The sequence below is a fragment of the Zonotrichia albicollis genome, chromosome 9 (genome assembly GCF_047830755.1).
Source record: "Zonotrichia albicollis isolate bZonAlb1 chromosome 9, bZonAlb1.hap1, whole genome shotgun sequence".
NCBI classification, from domain to species: domain Eukaryota; kingdom Metazoa; phylum Chordata; class Aves; order Passeriformes; family Passerellidae; genus Zonotrichia; species Zonotrichia albicollis.
The window spans coordinates 9,668,513-9,690,613 of NC_133827.1; the positions used below are offsets into that span (position 1 = coordinate 9,668,513).

Sequence of the window (22,101 nt, forward strand, 5' to 3'; positions counted from 1 at the left end):
CCCCAGCACCCACCGTGCCCCGGGCTGGGGCTGGGGCTGGGGCAGCCAGCCCGACACAAACAAACCCCATGGTGGGAGCAGAGGTGGGACTCCAGAACCTGTGCACAGCTGCTTTGCTGTGCAGGCAAGGAAGGGCTTGGGCTGCCCTCTGCCCTTGTTTGCTTTGGGGTCACCGTGATTTTGGGGGGCAGTGCAGTGGGGAAGAGAGAAAGTGTGGGCTTCCCTCAGCCATGGCTGGGTTTTTCCCTAGCATGTAGGGGTGGGGCCTTCCTCAAGGCCCTGACAGAGATAAGAGTTTTTACTGTTTTTCTTGTTTTCCCTTTTTGTCTCAAAACTCTTGTCAATAATGTGTTGTTTGTTATTCCAGAGGAAGCATTTGAGGTGGTCCAGTGTGGATGGGGAAGTGCTTGGGAGCAGCTGTGGCGTGGATGGGCCGTGCCCTTGGGGAAGGCTGAGGCCATGGTTTGGGAGCAGCTTTTCTTCCAGCCATGGGTGGCGTGAGGTGGGTCCCTGTGTGCTTGGCAGGGTGGGATCAGAGCTTTTGGGAACTGGCAGCGAGCACAGAAGCATCCTGCTCTGGGCAGCTGCTGAGGGCTGGATGTGCCGTGGCTGGCTGCAGGCTGGGCACACGTCCTGCCCTCCTGCTCTGTGCCAAAGGCAGCAGGGATGTGTGGGGGCCTGAATATATGTTGTATTGTAAGACCTGTGTGGGTCTGAGTTGCTCCAAACGAGCTGCAGCTGCAGGGTCCTTAGTTGGGCAGCAGCTGTAGCTCGTGAAGGTAACTGAAATAAATAGGGGTGGGTCAAGAGCCCAGGAGGAGCCCCTGAGAAGACAGGAAGGACTGTGCTGCAGAGAATGGAGAAGAGCCCCAGCAGAGAGGCGAGAACAAGGCTGCAGCGAAGATTGCAACAGGGATGGGCAACTCTGGGCACAGCTCTGGGCACAGCCAGCATGGCCTGGGCACCGCAGGCCTTGGCACAAGGGCACAGGAGCCCTCAGCTGATGGGCGCTTTCTCTCCTTGCAGCCAGGCCCTGTGGGTGCTGAGGCTGCTCTGGGCTCTGCCAGGGCTCTGCTGGGCTCAGCCCTGGGCCCAGCTGGGCTGGCTCTGCCCTCACATTGCTCTGACAGCTCTGCATCAGACGAACCCATTGTGGGCACAGCGCCTGAGCTTTCTGCTTTGGCCAGTGAGTGAGACTCTGCTGCAGGCCCAGAGATTGCAGCCGGGGACACACATCCAATTGGCAAGAGCCAAAACTCTCCACAGTCCCATCTGAACACCTGGATCTGTACAGGGTGTTTTCTTCTTGACTGGCTGGAATTGTTCAATTGCACTTTCTTCCTTCTCTAGCAGTGCCACGAGTGGGCCAAAGCTGGCGAGTGGGCCGTGTTCCTGAGGCAGTGCAGTCTGGAGCTGATGGATGGAGAATTGCCCTTCTGCACTGCCAAACCAGTGCAAAAAGCCGTAAGTGGGACTTTGTGTCTCTAAGAAATCCCTGGCAGTTTCAAAGGGAATGTGCAGCTCATTCCCAGGCTGAGAAGGAAGGTCATCCTCTAAAGGATTTGGGCTTTGACAGAGTTTCCATTCCCAGTCCTGCTTGGAGCTGGAAGGGCACTAAGCAATTTCCTCTTGCTTTGACCACAATTTCAAATATCAATGTTGGAAACAAAGCCCAAAATCTTTTAAGAGGCTTTTGAGGTCACAAAGATGGATCCATGCCATCAGCACATTTACAATGTAAAGAACTGAGTTCTCTTTTGAAAAAGATCATTTACCTCTTAATGCAACGAATGTAAATTTGCCTTTATGTTTTTTTTTTTCATTAACTGTATGTTATGTTTTTGCACTAACACTTGGATTTTATTCTTATCTTTTACAATTTACCTATTTTTTAGCTTTTTCCTTTTTTTTCCTTTCAATAGAAAACATGTCCTATCAAAGGAATGTCCTTTCCTCCTGGTTTTGTGTGGAGCAGCTCCCTTCCTGCTGGCTGAGCTGCTCAGGCAGAGCCCGGCAGCTCCTGGCCCTGCAGGGCTGAGGCTTTTCCCCGTTGCTGGGCACAGACTGATGGAGCAGCACTGCTGAACTCAGGCACACAGAGGGACCAGCAGCAGCTGCCTTTGGCCACCTGAGGCTCCGAGGCCCAAACTCTGAGCAGCCAGGGCTGGAAGAGACTGGCAGGATCTGATCCCTGACTCTGGGGCAGGGCTGCACAAATGACCCCACAGCAGCAGCAGCAGCAGATGGAGCTGACTTTGAGCACAGCCCCTGCCCCTCTTCCCTCCCGTGTGCAGCGGTGTCACAGCAGCCTGAGGCACCTGGGAGCCCCCAGTGCCAGCAGGGACTGGAGATGGCAGCCCTGGGCTCCTGGAGGCTGTGCAAGGAACGGAGCTGGGCACTCCCTGTCCATGGGGTGCTTCCAGATGGAAAAGGCTGCTGTGCCCAGGCAGCTCCAAGGGCACAGAAAGGAGGCTCTGGAGCACTGGATCTGTGCCAGTGCCACAGTCCTGGGCAGCAGCCAGCGAGCCCTGGGGGAACAGAGGGCACAGCGAGAGGGACAGAACCAGGCAAGGGCAGAGACTGGAGAGAGCCAGGCCCGGGAGCAGGAACAGCTGCTCCATTGCACTCTTGGAGAAAGCTCTTGGCTGGTTCAAAGCGCTGAAAGGCGTGAAGGGCAGAGAGGAGGCCACAGCAAGCAATGCTCCTGTTTGCACAGCCTCCCCTCTCCGTGTCCCAGAAGGAATTGCATGGACTGTGTTCTTCTCTCTGAGTCGTCTCGTTCAGCATGAGCAGCTCAGCACCAGGAGCTGAAGGAGCTGAAGCCTCAGGCCACAGGAGCTGGGCAAGAGGGAACTTTTGGAGCAAAGTAATGCTGCTAAAATAGCCCCAGCTGAATGCAGTGGATAGAATCATGGAATCACAGAACTTTATTTTAATTTTAATGCAAAAATTCCACCCCAAAATTTCAGAATTTTTTCCACAATTTTGTCCAAAACTGCCATTTTTTCCTTGATTTTCGCCTCTGGAACTGCGGGCCGCCCTGGAGGAGGCGCTGCTGCTCTGCCCGGCCGAGGCCGAGCCCCCCGAGCTGGGCCTGGTGCTGCGGCTGCCGCTGCTCCCGACAAAGAAACTGAAACTCCTGCAGGGCAAACGGATCCTCAGCGACAACCTGGAGTGGGTGAGGAAAATCTCATTGATTTGGGAATTTTCATGGGATTTTTGGGGATTTTTATGAGGTTTTTTTAGGATTTTTATGGGAACTTTTGGGGAATTTTTATGGGAATTTTTTGGGATTTTTATGAGGTATTTTTGAGATTTTTTTGGGGGGATTTGAATGAGATTTTTTGAGGGGGCTTTGGGGATTTTTAGGGATTTTTTGGTGATTTTTTTGGGGATTTTTTGATATTTTTTGTTGATTTATGGGGTATTTTTGGGGATTTTAATGGGGTTTTTGTGTGGGAATTTTGGGGGATTTTTTGGGATATTTTTGAGATTTTTTGGAGATTTTTAATGGGATTTTTTGAGTGGGCTTTGGTGATTTTTTAGGGATTTTTTGGGGAATTTTTGAGGTATTTTTGAGATTTTTTGGAGATTTTTAATGGGATTTTTTTGAGGGGGTTTTGGGGATTTTTAGGGATTTTTTGGGGGATTTTTTGGTGATATTTTGGGGAATTTTTTGTTATTTTTTGTTGATTTTATGAGGTTTTCTGGGATTTTTTGGGGATTTTTATGAGGTATTTTTGAGATTTTTGGGGGGATTTTTAATGGGATTTTTGAGGGGGCTTTGGGGATTTTTAGGGATTTTTTGGTGATTTTTTGATTTTTTTTTTTGATTTATGGGGTTTTTTTTGGGATTTTTATTACGTATTTTTGAGATGGTTTGGGGATTTTTAATGGGATTTTTTGAGGGGGCTTTGGGGATTTTCTAAGGGTTTTTGGGTGATTTTTTAGGGATTTTTTTGTATTTGTTGGGGGAGTTTTTTATATTTGTTGTCGATTTTTGGGGGAGTTTTTTTGGGTTTTTGTAGGAATTTTGGGGGATTTTTTGGGATTTTTATGAGGGTTTTTTGGGATTTTTAATGGAATTTTGAATGGGATTTTTGGGTTGTTTGAAATGGGATTTGTTGGATTTTAGGAAGCTTTTTAATAGCATTTTTTAGGGATTTTTGGGGGATTTTTCAGTGAATGTTTTGGGGGGTATTTTGGGGAATTTTTTTGATAATTATTTAAAATTTTTGGGTGAATTTTGGGGATTTTTGGGGTGAATTTTTTATGATTTTTTGGTGAATTTTGGAGATTTTTGGGGTGAAATATTTGGGATTTTTGGGTGAATTTGGGGGATTTTTGGGGTGAAATTTTTTGGAATTTTTGGGTCAATTTTCGGGCACATTTTGGGGATTTTTTGGGGGATTTTTCTGGTGAAATTTTTGGGATTTTTTTGGTGAATTTTGGGCTGAAATATTTGGGATTTTTTGGTGAATTTTCGTGATTTTGGGGTGAAATTTTTGGGATTTTTTGGGTGAATTTTGGGAGATTTTCTGCGTGGATTTTGGGGGCATTTTTTGGCAATTTTGGGGGATTTTTGGGGGGAATTTTTCGGGTGAAATATTTGGGATTTTTTGGTGAATTTTGGTGATTTTTGGGCTCAAATTTTGGAATTTTTGGGTGAATTTTTGGGCACATTTTGGTGATTTTTGGGGGATTTTTCGGGTGAAATTTTTTGGATTTTTTGGTGAATTTTGGCCGTTTTTGGGGTGAAATATTTGGGATTTTTGGGTGAATTTTGGGCTGAAATATTTGGGATTTTTGGGGGATTTTGGGGGTGGAATTTTTGGGTCAATTTTCGGGCACATTTTGGGGATTTTTTGGGGGATTTTTCTGGTGAAATTTTTGGGAATTTTTGGGCTGAAATATTTGGGATTTTTGGGTGAATTTTCGGGCACATTTTAATGATTTTTGGGGGATTTTTTGGGTGAAATTTTTTGGATTTTTGGGTGAATTTTGGTGATTTTTGGGGTGAAATATTTGGGATTTTTGGGTGAATTTTGGCGATTTTTGGGCTGATATTTTGGAATTTTTGGGTGAATTTTTGGGCACATTTTGGTGATATTTGGGGGATTTTTTGAGTGAAATTTTTTGGATTTTTGGGTGAATTTTGGTGATTTTTGGGGTGAAATATTTGGGATTTTTGGGTGAATTTTGGCGATTTTTGGGCTGAAATATTTGGGATTTTTGGGTGAATTTGGGGGATTTTTGGTGAATTTTGGGGCACATTTTGTGGATTTTTGGGGGATTTTTCGGGTGAATTTTTTGGGGTTTTTTAGTGAATTTTGGCGATTTTTGGGGTGAAATTTTTGGGAATTTTATTGGGGATTTTTCAGGTGAAATTTTTGGGATTTTTTGGGTGAATTTTGGGAGGATTTTACTGGGTGGATTTTGGGGGCACATTTTAGGTATATTTTGTTGCTTATTGGGGGATTTTTTGGCAATTTTGGGGGATTTTTTGGGGAGAATTGTGGGGATTTTATGGGGCATTTTTGGGGTGAAATTTTTGGAATTTTTGGGGTGAAATTTTTGGGATTTTTGGGTGAATTTTTGGGATTTTTGGGGTGAAATTTTTGGGATTTTTGGGGTGAAATTTTTGGGATTTTTGGGGTGAAATTTTTGGGATTTTTGGGGTGAAATTTTTGGGATTTTTGGGGTGAAATTTTTGGGATTTTTGGGGTGAAATTTTTGGGATTTTTGGGGTGAATTTTGGCGATTTTTGGAGTGAAATTTTTGGAATTTTTGGGTGAATTTTGGGGCACATTTTGGGGTTTTTTTGGGGGGGATTTTTGAGGGAATTTTTGGGGGTTTTTTTTTGGTGAATGTTTTGGAGGGTATTTTGGGGAATTTTTTGGATAATTATTTAAAATTTTGGGGTGAATTTTGGGGATTTTTGGGGTGAAATTTTTGTGATTTTTGGGTGAATTTTCGTGATTTTTGGGATTTTTTGGTGAATTTTGGTGATTTCTGGAGTGAAACTTTTGGGATTTTTGGGTGAATTTTGGCCATTTTTGGGGTGAAATATTTGGCATTATTGGGTGAATTTGGGGGATTTTTGGGGGATTTTTGGGCTGAAATTTTGGAATTTTTGGGTGAATTTTGGGGCACATTTTGTGGATTTTTGGGGGATTTTTTGGGTGAAATTTTTTGGACTTTTGGGTGAATTTTGGCAATTTTTGGGGTGAAATATTCGGGATTTTTGGGTGAATAGAGGTGATTTTTGGGGTGAAATTTTCTGGATTTTGGGGGGATTTTTTGGGTGAAATTTTTGGGATTTTGGGGTGAAATATTTGGGATTTTTGGGTGAATTTTGGGGCACATTTTGGGGTTTTTTTGGGGGGGATTTTTGAGAGAATTTTTGGGGGTTTTTTTGGGAATTTTTGGGGTTTTTTTTGGTGAATGTTTTGGGGGGTATTTTGGGGAATTTTTTGGATAATTATTTAAAATTTTGGGGTGAATTTTGGGGATTTTTGGGGTGAAATTTTTGTGATTTTTGGGTGAATTTTGGCGATTTTTCGGGTGAAATATTTGGGATTTTTTGGTGAATTTTGGCGATTTTTGGAGTGAAATATTTGGCATTATTGGGTGAATTTGGGGGATTTTTGGGGTGAATTTTGGGAGACTTTCTGGGTGGATTTTGGTCTCATATTTTAGGTATATTTTGTTGCTTTGGGGGGATTTTTTGGCAATTTTGGGGGATTTTTTGGGGAGAATTGTGGGGATTTTATGGGGCATTTTTCGGGTGAAATTTTTGGTATTTTTGAGGTGAAATTTTTGGGATTTTTGGGTGAATTTTTGGGATTTTTGGGTGAATTTTTGGGATTTTTGGGTGAATTTTTGGGATTTTTGGGTGAATTTTTGGGATTTTTGGGTGAATTTTTGGGATTTTTGGGTGAATTTTTGGGATTTTTGGGTGAATTTTTTGGGATTTTTGGGTGAATTTTTGGGATTTTTGGGGTGAAATTTTTGGGATTTTTGGGGTGAAATATTTGGGATTTTTTGGTGAATTTTGGCAATTTTTGGGCTGAAATTTTGGAATTTTTGAGCCAATTTTCAGGCACATTTTAGTGATTTTTGGGGGATTTTTTGGGTGAATTTTTTTTTATTTTTGGGTGAATTTTGGCGATTTTTGGGGTGAAATATTTGGGATTTTGGGTTAATTTGGGGGATTTTTGGGGTGAAACTTTTGGGATTTTTTTGTGAATTTGGGGGATTTTTGGTTAATTTTGGGGCACATTTTGGGGATTTTTGGGGGATTTTTCAGGTGAAATTTATGGGGTTTTTTAGTGAATTTTGGCAATTTTTGGGGTGAAATATTTGGGATTTTTGGGTGAATTTTGGGAGATTTTCTGGGTGGATTTTGGGGGCATTTTTTGGCAATTTCGGGGGATTTTTTGGGGGAATTTTTTTGAGTGAAATATTTGGGTTTTAACCCAAAAAATTGGGTTTTAACCCAATTTTTGAGGTCCAGGACCTTTTTTGGGGATTTTTAACCCAGTTTTTGGGGTCTGGGATCATTTTTGGGGTTTTTGGACCAAATTTTTTGGGGTTTTTTAACCCAATTTTAGGGATCGAGGTGTTTTGCGGAGAAAAGAAGAAACCTCACAACTTGTAAAAGTTGTAAAGCCCGGTATGCTTTATTACGACGCGCGCCGGACGCAAGACTCCCCAAAAGGGCATGCGTGCCCCTGGAGACTCCGAGTCCCCTTTTTATCCCCCCTTCCAAATGCATATGCATACAGTTTCAAATTAAGTTCATACATATTCATTCCACACGACATTTAGCACTAATTCTTCTTTATCGAAGGAATTCCTAAGTCGGGGGCAGATTGACCTCGTGGTTTTTCTGTTTTTCTTTCTCTGTCTCCTTGCTGTCTCTGGAACGCGGCCTCTCCTTCAGCTTTAGCTCCACAGACCCTTCACCTCTCCCAGACACTTTACCTAGTTCAGGATGGATCCTTACTCTGTCTCATTCCCCCCTTTCCTAGGAAATAAGTAAATTCTTTTACTTAAGGAAAATTTCCACTACAATAAGTGTCTTTTAGCGCTTTACCATGTACATTTGACAAAGAGGTGAGTACAGCTATTCGTTGTAGCATCCTACAGTTCCAAATTAACAATATAATAGACAATCCTAAGCTTATCCCAACTAATATTAGTAAAACTAGAATAGGGTGGCACAACTTATCAAAGGTTCCATTTGCAGTTGGTGATCACCCAAAGATCACATCTCACCAATGATTATCCGTATTTTATTCTTTGTAGAACTCTGGTTATTTCTTTTGTACCATGTTGGACAGTAATTAAGGTTTTCTTTCCACTTTCTCGGATTTCTTTCAAGACTTCTAATAGGTCTTGGTGCTTAATTAATTGCTTTACCAATGTAAGGTTCGCCCCGATAGGGGTAGGTGGCAGTCTGTGATACATTGTGTAATTGGCTGTAATCAGCTGGTGGGATGTTACTGGTACCAAATACGAAAAATCACACCCAATAATCTTAACAAAATTACAAATACAAATACAGAGATTAGAATGGTTTCTACTAGACAGAATAACATCATTGCTATTAATTTGTACAGCAGCACAAGCAGTTCTCAAACATACACCCTTTTCCAGTATATACAAGCAGAGTTTTCTGGTCAGTGACTGGATGAATTTCAAAGTGGCAAATACTCTGTTCAGTGTCCAAACACATCCTGGGCATTAGCAGTATTGCTTTCACAAATGAATCTCATTTGTTCTCTAGTAATGCAGGATTCTAAGTCTACTGTCTGCCACTTTTCATTCATCTTTTCGTGCCCACACTCTATGTTCTGAAGGATAGAGTATTGTTTCTTCATGGTTTAATCTTAGGGCAATGATGGGATGGATAACATAAACAGTGGCATTACGTATGGTAAGCACAAAGGCAGTGGCCACATTAGAAACAGGATCATAGGTGAAATTCACCATAGTCCACCAGCATTGAAACTTCCTTTCAAAATCAATTGCATTATCTCACTCAATTTTCTGAATTTCAGCTGGAAAATTACCTTCACCCCTTTCCTATATGATCAGAGCTGCTGTTGCTTGTATCCATAACTGTGCTTGTATACAATTGAAAGCTAAAGACACATTATCTTGAACTATACTAAGTGCTTCTACTATCAATTTGTGGTCTTGGTCCCCGGCCTCTTCATGCTTCTTTACTTTGGCAGTACTTTTGAAATCTGTCACTGGCTAGTTCCTAATGCCAATAGAGATTACTATAAAGGCTGCTTCAATTTTGTTAGGCTACCTGCTGCAGCAGCCAGTTTATTCATCAGTATTTCTGAATCAATTCCATTTAAAACTCCTACTCTTGTCCCTAATATGCCAGTTAGATGTTTGTTATGGGGAACAGGAACTGCTTTCTGTCCATGATCATCCCTCCCTGCCAGAGGGATGTGCTGGGCTCACACTGCAAATTCAGACACACTTCACAAGTGTATCTGACAGAGGTTTAGGTCATACTTGAGGCAGATGTTTGTTCTGAAATGTAGAGACCTCAGGGAATCTAACCTCTCTCTCTCCCTCCAAAGCACCTGATTTCTCAGATGTGTGGCAAGCAGGAATGTCTCTCCTGGTCTACAAAACCTCACCCACCTTGCCCCTAGCTAAAATCAAGCTGTGGACTGTGTTCAGGGCAGAAGATAATGGAGGGGAAATCTTGAGAGAAAAGCCTAAATTCATTGCAGTGCCTCAGAAGAAACTGGGATCAGGTTTCTGCTACTTGAAACACTCAGCACAAAAGTGATCCTCAAAATCCTACAGCCTGCTGCTGAGCTCTGAGGGGGTCTCTCTCTCTACTTCTTTTAAGCAGAATCCAACTGCCTCAGACGGACAATCACTGATCCAAATCTCAGTAGGAAAGGGATAGCTATAAATAAGGAAAATCACCTTCCTTGCTTGCGTTAGTTTACCACCTGCAGTTCAGCACCCTTTACCAGCCATTGCCTGGGGGTTCAGCCAACCAGCTTGGAAAATGACCTAAGGAAACTGATTTCTTGGTGTTCCTGGTTTTAGGCACCAGGAGAGCTGGCTCCTTCCTTTCTTGTTCTGCTCCTGAGATATGCCTGTTTTTGTGACCATGTTGTCCAGCCCTCAAAGGAAGTTTTTAGGAAGGAGGAGCAGGCTGGTTGGATTTTCGAGATGTTAATTTGCATTATCCACACGTTTGAGAGACCATTCTGGACTGAATAATCGCTGTTGTTCAGTCACATTCTTTACTACGTTAGGTTCAAGTTTTGAGTTTGGGTAGAGTCTGAACTAGTATGGGGTGTATAAGGCCCCGTTGTGGTAAAAAGTGCAGTGTCCACTTTGAATTCAAATGAAAGTCTGACAGTAACTTGAGCTCAAAGGCAGGTCACTTCTACAGGCTGTATCAGGGTGAAATTACACCAACAGTCTGATTCACTTAGGTTATCACAGACTTCCTGGTGTTCATATACACCAGGGGAGGTTCAGACACTAATTACATCTGGTCTCTCATAAGCCATCCTATTGATGACCCAGCACTTTACTTTGATTTCTTCTCCTCAGACTCCTTGAAGTGTTCACAGCTCCTGTTCTTGCTATTCTTACTCCTCACATACCTGATTCTCGTGGATTACTACAGTAGATATGTTTAAATCTTTTACCTCAGAAGGTTTTCCCATGGATCCAGTATACTGATAAAATGCCAGGGACTAAGGCCATTCAGCATTGCTTTGGGTAGAAGTACTCTCTAGTTCTAAAACTTCAGTTATAATTCCATACAAAACAATTCTGTACACTAAAGTATGAGCTACTCCTGACCGCAATATACTCATTTTGCCCGAGTAAGTTTTTGTCTCAGTTCATTGTCTCTTGGTGTCACTCCTGAAGGGGCTTCTGGGCCTTCTTCACCCGAGAGTGATGGATCCAGGCATTCTGCTCCTTGATTTTGATTGCAGTGAAGGTGGTGAGAGGTACTTGCAGTGGTCTCTCCCACTGTGGTTCCGAAGTCTTCTCTGTAAGAGACTTAACATATACATCAACCCCAGGCTATCCAACTCCCTGCTCCGAGTTCCAGCCACAAGTTTCTCAATTTCTCTGAGCCGTTTGCTTAATGCCACCATGTAAGTGGACATTCTGGACATTCCCCTTGTATTCTATGGTCTTCTATAAGGCATTCCAAAAGGATTCAGCATTCCTTTAGCTCAAAAGGTTTAGTTTGAATTTGCAATAGTGCTAGTGGAAGAGCTTCATTGTCCCAGTCTTATGATTTGCTGCTTAATCAAATGATTCATTCTCTCCCCCTGGCCGCTTGATTGGGGCAGTATGGGGTGTGAAGTCCTTAATCTATGCCCAGATGGCTACTGATCTGTTGCACTATTTTGGAAATGAAAGGTGATTCTTTATCTGAGGATATTGTGGCTGGAACTCTGAAGCGTGGTATTATCTCTTGTAAAAATGATCTGGTCACCTCTTGAGCTTTGACAGTTCTGGTGGGGAATGTTTCTGGCCACCCTGAAAATGTATCTATTAATACCAGTAAATACTGATACCCCCCTTTCCTTGGGAGTTCTGAAAAGTTGATTTGCCACTGCTATACAGGCCCATGGCCTCTCCCAGTCTGACCAAGTTTTGGCCCGGGGGGATATTTTGAGGTTAGTCTGGAGGCAAGGATCACATTATCAGCTCACCTGAGTGATAGTGGCATATAAATTCCTGACAATGATACAACAATTCTTTCAATCAGATGTGTGTTCTAGAAAGCCTGTGGGAATTACTACTTCAAAGTCAACACTTCATTCCAGTGCACTCTGTATCACTCACAGCCTTGGTCATTTCGAGAAAGGAGCTACACTCTATAAAAGGCTTTAAGTAGTTAGGCCCTAGTGTGTTTTCTAGTGCCCTTCCTTCACTAGTAACCACGAAAATGGGAAGGGATTACCAGCTCTCTTTCAATGGTAGCCCACCCCTTGCAGTTGTACGTCTCTTTTGATTAGTATTATTGTATTATGGCTTACCTTCGAGGAAAATCTGTACCTCACCCTTTGCTGCTTTCTTTGCCTCTCCATCCGCCAGCTCATTTCTTTCCTCCAATTTTAAGCTCACTCTCTGGTGTGCCTTAATATGCTTTTTCAGGTAGCCGAACTGCTTCCAGCAGCTGGATTGTCTCTTCTTTCCCTGTGAGGTCAGCAGTCCCCTCTCCTTCCAGATGGCTCCATGTGCATGCACAACTCTGAATGCCTTTTGCTGTTTCTAAGGCATGGGTCCATGCATTTATCTCAGCATCCTGCGCAGAGGTACCTGTTGGTAAGGGTCCAGATTCTATTACCTCTCTGCAGGTAGTCACTGTGAACTTTGCAATGTCGCTTTCTTGTCAGTGAACCAGGTCTCTGCATCGTCCTGAGGAGTGTCCTTTAGATCTGGGCGGCTGGAGTAGGTAGCTTCAATGGTCTCTAGGCAATCATGGTGTACTGCTTCTCCTTGATTCCACTGAGAAAAGAAGCTGGGTTGACAATATTAGTCACCACTATCTCTACATCATCTTGCTCTACCATGATGACCTGGTATTTCAGAAACCTCTCTGTGAAAGCCAGTGGCCACCCTTTACTTCCAGTACTGCAGACACTGTGGGACACTAGTACAGTCATTTTTGTCCCAGGGTAAACTTGTGTGCCTCTTGAATGTTCAGCACAACTGCTGCTACCGCTCTGAGGCAACCTGGCCATCCTTTGGCTGTTGCATCTAGTTGCTTAGAGAAGTAAGCAACTGCCCTCCGGTATGGACCCAAGTCTTGAGCCAAAATTCCCAGGGCAATTCCTTGCGTGGAAAAATAGAAAGAATGCTTTACTTACATCTGGAAGTTTCAAAGCTGGAGCCGACATGAGGGGACTCTCTAGCTGGCGAAAGGCCCGTGTGGCGTCTCTTGTCCACTGGAGATCTCAGTTCCCATTGGCAATAAGAGCACAGAGGGGTCTGTCAAACAGTCCATAATTATGAACCCACAGCTGGCACTACTCTGCCATGCCTAAGAAGGTTTGGAGTTCTTTCGTTGTCTGGGGTTCAGGGTTTGGCATAGGGCTTCCCTGCCTTAAAGTCTGCTGCTCAGCACTCACTTCTTACTCCAGGTAGATTACCTTCTGTTTCACTACCTGTGCCTTTTTCTTTGAGACTCTGCGTCCTTGGAGTCCTAGGAAATTCAAAAGGCTTACCGTCCAGGCTTCTCTCGCTTCCCTCGTCTGAGTGGCTACTAGAAGATCGTCCATGTACTGCAACAGCCTCCTTTCCTCTTGTGGAGCTTCCCGGGACTCTGGGTCTTTGCAAGCTGATCTCCAATCGGAGTGGAGAATTTTGAAGCCTTCAGGCACATGGACTATGTGAGCTTGTGTTTGAATGCAAAAATGTTCTGGCTGGCTTCGTGGATAGGGAGGCAAAAGAAGGCATCTCTTAGGCCTAAAACAGTGAACCAGGTTAGCTCAGGTGTTAAACAAGTTAGTAAGGTCTATGGATTTGCTACCACAGGGTACAAATTCTGTGTTATCTTATTGACAGCCCTTAATCCAGTAATCCAGTACTATCAGTTATTGGACTGATTCCTTCCTTACCTTCCTTTTGAGGGTACTACTCAGTTCTCACTGGTTGTGTTCTTTCATTAAGCTTGATGGGGGAGCATCTTTCACTCTCCCTGGTGCAGCAGAGGCCCATACCCTTGAAAACACTTATTTACTTATTCTAATATCTCCTTACTAATGTATTTCTTAATTTCAGTGTCTGTTAATATTAAGCCTAACATCTTTATATTATTTGCCTCCAGAGGAACGTTTCTCATTTGAGAATGTTTAGCAAATTAAGCGAATTGTACAAAAGCTTTTAGGTACACATAGTACACATGTTACTTTAAAGGTTTGCAAAACTATGCCTTTTCAGACTGGCCAGTTGTTCATTCCCCACACTACAACATAAACATTCTCCACAGGTACTAAAGCTTTATTTAAAACTGAACACATAACCCTTGTGCCGACAAAAATTCTTCCCTTTTGGGAAGGTTACCTTTACCCCTCCTCCCTTACCTTGGGAGGAAGCCTTTAACAAATCATATGTACTCATTTTGCGAACTGTGATTGCTTCGCATTTCAGCGTGATAATCCTTGCCTGATTTCATACGTTGCTATCTTATGCTGCATGCTGAACAACAGGTTTGATTTGCTTTCTCTTTGCCTTGTTTTCCTTTTCAAGGGCCAAGACCAGAGAGCGGTCTGATCTCACAGTCTCTTTGCCATTCTGGGTGATTTCTTAAAACAAAAGACATTTCAGCATACAAAAACTATCCCATTTATCTTCCTATTATAAAACAGTACTAACAGCAATGAAGCACTATAAATCTTTTTATTTTCTGAGCTGCTCTTACTGGCAGCCTCCTCCCAGTGAGCCCCTCCCAAAAGGGGCTAATTTAGGAACCTGTTTGCTCTGGTCAGTTCTCATTATTTATTTCTCCTTGCCCTATCTCGCTTCCATTCAAACTTTTTTACAGACCTTCACAGTAGTTTCTCAGTTTTCCTCCTATACACACAGCTCCTGGTGGCAGGTATCAGATGTGATTCTCACACACAAGCTCTAAGACCTTAGGTTCTGAATCCGCTTGACCAGAAACCTCTAATTTACACTCGGGGTGTGTACCCTGACACCTATTGGAACAGCAAAACAGCAATACCAGTGTTTCTCATAAACACCGCACTGCAATAATACCTGCACATCCAGCTTTTGCCCACAGGCCATTCTCGTGTTCCCTGGGGAGACGGGGCAGCCAGAGCTGTCCCTGTGCCCAGGGCGCAGCCACTGTCACCTCACACAGCATGCTAGCCTCTTGATGTACCAAAGGCTCCCCGAAATTGCTCACAAAGGCAGGCTATTCTGTTTGTTACAGAGAACTTTAAATCCCTACAGCAGATTGTTTCCAGTAAAGACTTACTGCAGTACCAACCGAAGTCTCATAAATCTCATAAGTCTCATTAACTAATTCATCTCATTCATCCCTTCTATATAAACTCTGTTTTACAAAAGATCAGTCTTTTCTAGTTCTCTTCTTGCACAATCTAATTAAGCACTGTGTCTACTTACACTTGTTTTGCTGCTTTGCAAAAAGGCTGTGCTAGTCACAGCTGAAACTCTGATATGCCCACAGACACAGACACAGACACACGCACTCACCCCCCCCCCCCCTTATCTCAAATTCAATAGAGCCAAGGCTTGAATTACTATAAGGGGGAGAATTCTTGGAATTCTTTTAACTCACTTTATCGAAGTTAAACATAAATCACCGTACTATAGTTCTCCTATGTAAAATGCTACTCTTGTTGCAACAAAATCTTAAAATCTCCACAAACACCACTATACAATCTGAGAATCAAATTACCACAATGCAGCGGAAGAAAATCACCACACAAAATCACTGGGAAAGGCCATATTTCTCAAAGTGCTCACTTTTCTCAACACAGCACAGCATACCATAATTCAGCATTTACTCATATCAATTTTCCTGGACACAATCAAAATAACAGCGCACAGTCTAGAGATCAAGTCCAAACATCCAAGGCAAAGGAACTATCTGAGCTCATACTCACGGTTAAAATGTACCAAATCTACACAAATCACTACATTCAAACATGATAAATACCATCACTGACATTCTTCCACTCGCTTCTCCCTGGGGCACTTCTCTCCCTGCCCCCGCAGCCTGCTGCAGCCGGCGCCTCTGGCCTCACTCGGCTGCTTCAAACACGGGGAGTACTGACCCCCCCCACACTATAGGGCACTGTAGATTTACTCTCTTTTATACACCATACACATATCACCTGCACGATCACAAACACAGTGCACTGGCCACACACATTAACCATACAGCAACACAGTGTCCGGACATCACACACACACACAAACAAAACACACACGGGCTCACCAGTTCTGCTCTATCAGAACTATGAATCCTCAATACACACATACACGGGTTCACCCGGCTCACCCCCAGAGCCACTAGCGGGCTGCTCTATCAGAACGATGAACTCCGTCTCTAATACAGCTGCTCTATCAGCTGAACCCCATCTCTAATACAGCTGCTCTATCAGCTGAATCCATGAACCCAGACGTCTCTGGGTGGTTTAGTCCCTTTCTCTCCTTCCTCCCCCCCTGGGGCCCCATAGTACATACCATATCTTCCTCCGCAGGCCAGCGGGTCGTTGTCTGTCCTCGCAGGTGGCAAGTTGAGACAAGCGGAGCCCCACCAGGAAAAATCCTGGGGCGCCTTGGAGATCCGTCTATCCCCCCTGCCCCCGCAAGGACAGAGAACTCCTCTCTTGGCTCGACAAAATGTTTTGCGGAGAAAAGAAGAAACCTCACAACTTGTAAAAGTTGTAAAGCCCGGTATGCTTTATTACGACGCGTGCCGGACGCAAGCCTCCCCAAAAGGGCATGCGTACCCCTGAGGATTTCAGACCTCCTTTTATCCCCCCTTCCAAATGCATATGCATACAGTTTCACAATAAGTTCATACATATTCATCTTGCATGGCACTTAGCACTAATTCTTCTTTATCGGAGGAATTCCTAGGTCGGGGGCAGATTGACCTCGTGGTTTTTCTGTTTTTCTTTCTCTGTCTCCTTGCTGTCTCTGGAACGCGGCCTCTCCTTCAGCTTTAGCTCCACAGACCCTTCACCTCTCCCAGACACTTCACCTAGTTCAGGATGGATCCTTACTCTGTCTCAGATGTGAGAAGAATTTTGTGGGGATGTTAGACTGAAATAAAGTGCACTTGGAGCTGGACTGGCACGCTGGCAGATCCCCTATTAAAGAGTAGTGCTTAAATTAGCCTGGGGGTTGCCCATTGTTTCTGTAGAAATCAATGTTTCCTGGTCTTCAGAAGTAAGCTGCTTTGAAAAGCTGGAAGGTGCAGTATACTGACAATCCCCGTGCTTTGGATTAAAAGTAGATTTCAGAAGGGTGATAGGCTTTTGTCTTTTCCTAGAAGTCGATGTAATTCTATCGAGGAGTTTTTAATTCTGTGTTGCCATGTCATCCCTCAGAGCCCTGTCGTACTAATCGTCATACAGATACAAAACAAAAAATCAGACCCTGTCCCAGCCACTTAGAGCCTAGAACACGATTTCCTCGGGCTGCCATTTGTGTGCCATCGGTACTCACCACGGAAGCGAGCCGGGGATGTTGCAGCTGTTGGGAACAAACCGCTTCTCGTCACACAGAAATGGAATTCGGACGACGCCTCGGCCAGCCCCTCTCTGCCGTCGTCTCCTGAATCTGCAGCAGAGCAGTTCCAGTCCGTCCGGGTACGTGTAATCCAGCTCCTGACGATCTGAGCACACGGAGCAGCGCTCAGCTGCTGTGGGGGCTCAGGGAAGGCAGAGTGTGCATTGTCATCTTCCTGAACCTACAGACCAATCAAAGTGAGAAGCCACAGGGTGGAAATCAGTCGCATATATGCTAAATAAAACTTGCAGATTTATTTAAGAATTATTACTGCTTGTTCTTTTTTGTGCTTCTGTGCTTAGAAAACATCCCTATAAAATCAGTTCAGTTCATCAGTTGAACCTTTGTTTGCAGACCCTCACTGAGCAGAATTTGTTGCAGACTCAGTGCACGCTGCGCTGGAGTGTGAGGAGCTCAGTGCACTGCCGGGAGTGTGAGGAGCTCATGTGTGCTACTTTTTGCTTTAGGACGCTCTAAGGTATTTATTCCTTTTGGGATACATGATGAGAATTCCCAAGAGAGGTAGTTATAAGGTATGACATCGGGAAAAAAGCCTGTGTGGTTGGAATGTTGTTGCTGTCAAAAGTTAATTTTTTCTTAGCCAGTAGTTAGCTTCTTGCTTTATTTTTGCGGTAGCAGTATTTTATTGTTTAAAAAATTGCTTCAAAATAACTTCAGTGGCTGGCCATCGGTACCTTGTTCAGATTTGCCTATTTGCTTGTAGCTAAAATGTTCACACCTTGTTTATCATTCTATTTAAGAAACTGCTGCCCAGCCAACTAATAACTGAATATCTATCTGTCTGGGACACGGGGAGAGGATTTAGGTAATGTCTTTGTTTCCAGAAAAAAGTTCCTGTGTAGTTTCTAAATAGAGGAGAGGGGGGTGAAGACTTGGGGCTCTGATGCCATTGGGGCACCCCAAGGTCCCCAGGAGAGGAAGCCCCACTTGGGTGCAGGAGCAGGTGTGTTCTCATGTGATATAGAATAAATTACAAATATAAACATGAAAATTGTAATAATGAAAATATTTTTTAAAATAGCTAAATAAAGCGGGGTTTATTTGTCAATAGGCAGGGTTTTGATTATAAAAATTATAAATACAAACAATATAAATGTAGAAATCTAAGTATAGGAATATGTAATAAATAAATACAGATACATATATAAAATTTAAAAACAAGAAAAAATTAGTTGTAGCAGTAGATATGACACATAATATAAATAATAATTTAAATACATTTCTAGAACTTTACATATATTATCTATAATTATTAATACACTGCATCAAAAGAAACTATAAATATAAATGGGAATATGACTATACTAAGTATAAAAGTATTTCAATCTCGTTTAAAAGAAGGTGGTTTTTTTGTATTCATTTGGTTAGAGACGGGGTTTTTATTTGGAATAATAGAAGTATTATAGAAGTATAAATCTAAATATAGAAATATACAATCTATAGAGAAAGATATTTGTAAAAACACGAGCGAACGACGCCTCCTTCGGCCGAATGGAACGAGCTCAGCCGAAGCAAGGCGGGACCGGCCGAACCTGACGGCCTCGAGCGAACCGAGGCCAGGCTTGCGAGGCTGCCTGAACGGAGCCGAGCTCAGGCGAACCGAGCCCGCTGCTCTCGTGCGCGCTAATTAGCACGAGTGCGGTCACCGCCTAATGAGCCCCTGTGCCGCCCCGCGCTCCCGGTCGTGTCCGTGCGATGGGCGGGCCGCCCGCGGGACGCGGCAGCAGGAGAGCCCCGAGCCGGGCGCGTTTAACGTGAGGCGGCGCCGCTTGCCCGCCCTCAGGGAGCCGAGCCGAGCCGAGGCGCGCCGAACGCATGGAGAGCGGCTCCGAGTTCGGCCGAAGAGAGCCGATCCTTGCCGAGCGCACAGAGCGGCTCCGAGTTCGGCCGAATGAAGCCGAGTGGCGCCGAGCGCACTGAGAGGCTCCAAGTTCGGCCGAATGAAGCCGAGCCGCGCCGAACGCATGGAGAGCGGCTCCGAGTTCGGCCGAATGAAGCCGAGCCGCGCCGAGCGCACAGAGCGGCTCCGAGTTCGGTCGAAGCGAGCCGAGCCGCGCCGAGCGCACAGAGCGGCTCCGAGTTCGGCGGAAGCGAGCCGAGCCGCGCCGAGCGCACAGAACGGCTCCGAGTTTGGCCGAATAAACCCGAGCCGCGCCGAGCGCACTGAGAGGCTCCGAGTTCGGCCGAATGAAGCCGAGCCGCGCCGAGCGCAGTGAGAGGCTCCGAGTTCGGCCGAATAAACCCGAGCCGCGCCGAGCGCAGTGAGAGGCTCCGAGTTCGGTCGAAGCGAGCCGAGCCGCGCCCGGCGCACAGAGCGGCTCCGAGTTCGGCCGAATAAAGCCGAGCCGCGCCGAAGAGGCGCATCCAGCCGAATGCAGCCGACAATAGCCGAGTTTAGCCGATTACAGCCCAATTTAGCCGAGCACTTAAGTTATTCTGCAGCCCTTTGACTTTTGTCCTGACTTTTTTTCAGATGCACCTCCTCAGGTGACTGCAGCAGTTCCTTAGGTTCCATCTTCTCAAAGGGTACAGGGCTCAAGAATTCGTCTTCCAGAGAGTTATCTCAAGTCCTGGCTGGTATTGTATCTGCCTATGTTGGCTTATGTTGTATGTACCTCTATTGTGTGTACCTATGCTGGCTTATACTGTACGTACTTATACTGTATGTACCTATGTTGGTTTATACTATATGTACTTACATTGGATGTACCTATATTGGTCTATATTGTGTGTACCTGTGTTGGTTTATACTGTATGTAAGTGTGTCACCTTATATTGTGTGTACTTACGCTCTGTTTACACTTGCACTGTTTACCTCAGCCTATATTGTGTGTACTTATATTGTACCACTTACAATCAGAGCTGCCCTGCCCTGGCACGCAGTCACAGTTAGGTAGAACAGTTATAGAAATTTTACTCTTCATCTGTCTTTTGTGGGATTTTGGGTAGAAAGTTTATGGGTCCAGAGTGGGGACAAGTCCTAGCTGTCAGATAGCCACTCGTTGACCCTTCCTGTTGTCTCACAGGTCCCCGAGGCTGCTGATTTCCCCAGGGTCTGCCATTTACTTCAAGGAGCAGCAGCCAGAAGATGTGTCACAGCACGTTCTTCAGCGTCTCAGGTAAGGGCCACAGTGAGCGTGTAAGTGGCAAGAGTGTGTCAGTGTGTGTGAGAGCACGTGGCTGTGTCTGTCTGTGTCTGCTCGTCTCTGCATGTGTGGGCACATGCTGACTGGATTTAACCTTGTGTGTGTGACTTTTGCTTTTCAGGTTTTGCAACTCATTTTTAAAGTTAGAATAAAAAATCCTCAGCTGGGTTATATTGTATGTACTGACATGGAATGTACCCATGTTGGCTTAAAACCCAGTAAAACAGACAATGATGGGCAAGAAAAAACCCAGAAAAAAAGCCCAACAAGATGGGCAAGAAAAAACCCAGAAAAAAAACCTGAAAATGGGCAAGAAAAAACCTAGGAAAAAAAACACAAGATGGGCAAGAAAAAAACCTAGAAAAAAACCCAGAAAAATACCCCCAGGTTGGGAAAGAAAAAAACCTAGGAAAAAACCCGAAGATGGGCAAGAAAAAACCCAGAAAAAAAAATCAGAAAAAATCCAGAAAAAAACCCGTGATGAACAAGAACAAAACCAGAAAAAGCCAAGGATGGGCAAGAAAAAAACCCTGAGATGGGCAAGAAAAAACCCAGAAAAACATCCAGGGATGGGCAAGAAAAAACCCAGAAAAAAACCCCAAGATGGGCAAGAAAAAATCCAGAAAAAATCCCCAAGATGGGCAAGAAAAAAACGAGAAAAAAACAAAACAAGATGGGCGAGAAAAACCCCGATAAAAGAAAACAGAAAAAAACCCCAAGATGGGCAAGAAATAAAATCAGAAAAAAAGAAACAAAAAACAAGATGGGAATGAAAAATTCCGCAAAAAAACCCAGAAAAAAACAGAAAGAAAAACGCAAGTTGGGCAAAAAAAACCGAGAAAAAAAACGCCAAGATGGGCAAGAAAAAAACAGAAAAAAAACCCCCAAGATAGGCAAGAAGAAACGAAGAAAAGAACCCAAGAAATGCCAGAAAAAGTCAAGGAAAAAGGGAGTAAAAGCCCCAAGAAAGAAGGCAAGAAAGAGAGGCAATAGAGGCCACAAAAAAGGCAAGAGAAAACCCAAGCAATGCCAGGAAAAGGTACGAAAATGGTTCTGCCAGGTGCGATCAAGGTGAGCGGGTTCAGTCTCAGGTACAGGAGATGAACAAGTGTCAGATTAGCTCGGGGCACTGCTGTGCAATGCAGCCGTGACAGGATTGATGTTTAAATATAGTTTAAATAAATTGGGGATTGTTTGGCTTTTATTGGGGTATGGGCTGGAGATTTCATAAAAGGTATAAAAATAGAAATCAAATTATATCCTATATATATCGATTTCGATAAATATTTAATATACGTAAATATAAGTAAAAGAAATATATTGTGTAAAAAGACTATATCTATTATTATATAAAACGGTATTCTGTCCAATCTATAAGATATCTATAAATATAATAAATGAAAATTACAAATGTAAATTTGAATAGAATTACGACAAACAAAATTATTTTTTAAATTTTAAGTGTGGTTTAAATAAAGGGGTGTCTTTGGTTTTTCTTTCCTTAGAGGCAGGGGTTTTATTTTAAATAATATAAGTACTATAGAAATCTAAATCGGCATAGAGAAATATGTAATAAAAATCTAAAGTTGTAATACTAAACTATGAATTTAAAAAGAAATAGAAATAGAAATCTATGTAAGTA

At 43.7% G+C, this 22,101-nt stretch overlaps 1 long non-coding RNA gene across 1 annotated transcript; it reads left to right on the top strand.

Annotated features, from left to right (window-relative positions):
• Nucleotides 1–19,608: 19,608 nt before the first annotated feature.
• Nucleotides 19,609–21,663, top strand: LOC141730106 (uncharacterized). Its single transcript, XR_012581561.1, has 3 exons — nt 19,609–19,890; nt 20,340–20,432; nt 20,581–21,663. It is a non-coding gene; the product is annotated as an uncharacterized LOC141730106 (long non-coding RNA).
• Nucleotides 21,664–22,101: the final 438 nt, after the last annotated feature.